Below are 2,325 nucleotides of genomic sequence, written 5' to 3'. Positions count from 1 at the left end.
AAAATTATATTAAGTGAAGTAAGCCAGGCCCAAAGAAACATAGGACCCATGGTTTCCCTTATTTGCAATAACTAGTATATGTCTGAGACAAGCAGAAACGGTCAGATAAGTTGATGTTAGGCAAAATGAACCCCAAGATAAGGTCTCACGTCTTTTTTCTTTCTTGATATTGTTTCTAACATATTTATATGGTGATATTTTTTTGTTTCTTTGTATGTCCCTCCCCCTTGGTATAACCCCTGTTTTCACTATATTTGATGTTGGTATAATTTTGGTTGGGCAAGGAAAAAAACCAATTGTTTAAATAGAGATACAGGTGGACCTATTGCAACAATGAAATATACAAGATGCTATGTTGAAAAAGGAACTTTGGGGAGGGGGAATGGGAGGTCACGGATGGTAAGGAGAAACAAAAACAAAGGAGGAGGTAATAATGCTTGATAAGAAATGTATTCATTGGGGCTGGGAAGGTGGCTCAGTGGTCGATCGCTTGCCTTGCATGCATGAGGCCCTGGGTTCAATTCCTCAACACCACATAAGAAAAAAGAAAAAAGCCAGAAGTGGCGCTGTGGCTCAAGTGGTAGAGCGTTAGCCTTGAGCTGAAGAGCTGAGGGACAGCTGCCAGGCCCAGAGTTCAGGCCTCATGACTGGACACACACACACCCACACACACACACACACAAAGAAATGTACTCATTATCTTCTCATGTAATTTAACCCCTCTGTACAGTATTTTCACAATAAAAAACATATTAATAAAAAATATACAAACACCTCAATTTGCAAAATAAATTTGAATTGATTGTATGAAACTACAGAAACCCTGATGCAGGTTACTGAAATTAATTGTACTTGATTTGATTTATTTGTCCTTGCATAGATTAAGCTAGTGTATAGGAATCAAGAAGGAAAGTACTATTAAACATAATTTGCCCATATTTTCATTGTTTTTAACTTTAAAAAAATAGCAGTTATAATTTATTTGGATTATTACACCTTTTCTTAATTACTTATTTCAAAAAATAATTACTCAGAATGTACTTTTAAGTATAAATATATTGACATAAATACATAAATATTGATATAAATATATTGACATAAAAGCATATCAAAAAGACAAAGGTTAAAATTTTTTTTCCTCCCAACAATACAGGAGAGAGAAAACCAATAAATTAAGTACAGTGCTGCAAGTGGTCTCTAGCTCACTCAGCTGTGCATCAATAGGTCATTCTCAGTTAATTAAGTGAAGGCATAATCAGCTTAATTTATGTAGTTCATGGGAGTTAATGATATCATAGTACAGCACCTGACATCTGGCCTGCCTATAAAATTTGTTTTATATGTTTAGTTCATTCTACTATTCCTCAAGATAGGCATTTTTTTTTTGCTGTTGCTCAGTTCTTGTGCTAGTCTTTCCCAAAGATGAAACATTTGACACTAAAAATTTTGAAAAAAGAACACAAATGTTTAGACAAGTGTCATTTTTCAAACGGCATGATCCATTCCTAAATTATTTTGCAATATATATAAACTATAGTAATAAGCAGAAAGATGTTTTAAATTGAAAGTGAATATTGAGGTAAACAGTATGAATTCACATAAGAGCTATAACTCTAAAATGTGTCTGAGTTATTACAAAATGAGCCAGTGAAGAAATAAAACATACTGTGAAATCGTAAAACATATCAGTGTGAATTTAAAAAGATATAATAATCTGTTGTTATATTTCTATTTCAACCCTGGATTTTACACGGGCTAGTGGGCAGTTGTCTTTCTTGGGGAGAACGTTTCTTTCCACTGTCTCTGTAACTCATCTTCTCCTTTCCAAAGCTCCAAGTTTACACACAAAGACAAACCACAATGTCAACCAATTGGACCTCACTTAAGGAACCTAGGAGATCGATTTGTAAAGCAAAGAATGAACAGGACCCTATTTCTGAAGTACGTTGCTCAAACTGCTCTTTCATTAAAAGATGGTCTTTCTTATTGATTTTGGCTTAAGTAATGAGAAAGCTTATCCAAAAATCTTTAGCATTTGGGCTCAAGTTAAGGAAATCAATACAGTCATTTCCCATTTGAACTGCATATGTGAGTTTTATGTACGAGAGACAAGACAAAGCCAAATTCAGATAAATCAATAGCCTTGTCAATAGAACATGAAGCTGACAAATGGCATTTTTCAGCAATTAAAGTGAGCTGTAAACATACAGAGACTAATCAATTGTAATGTTTTGTCATTAACAGTTTTTAATTGGCACCAAGTTATATGTGAATGTGATTCCCTGCAAATGAACAAGAAAGAATCTACTTCATCATCATGTATAA

Source organism: Dipodomys ordii, unplaced genomic scaffold (genome assembly GCF_000151885.1).
Source record: "Dipodomys ordii isolate 6190 unplaced genomic scaffold, Dord_2.0 Scaffold109, whole genome shotgun sequence".
Lineage (NCBI taxonomy): Eukaryota > Metazoa > Chordata > Mammalia > Rodentia > Heteromyidae > Dipodomys > Dipodomys ordii.
The sequence above is the reverse complement of the archived record's forward strand: the minus strand, read 5'-3'. Positions refer to the sequence as shown.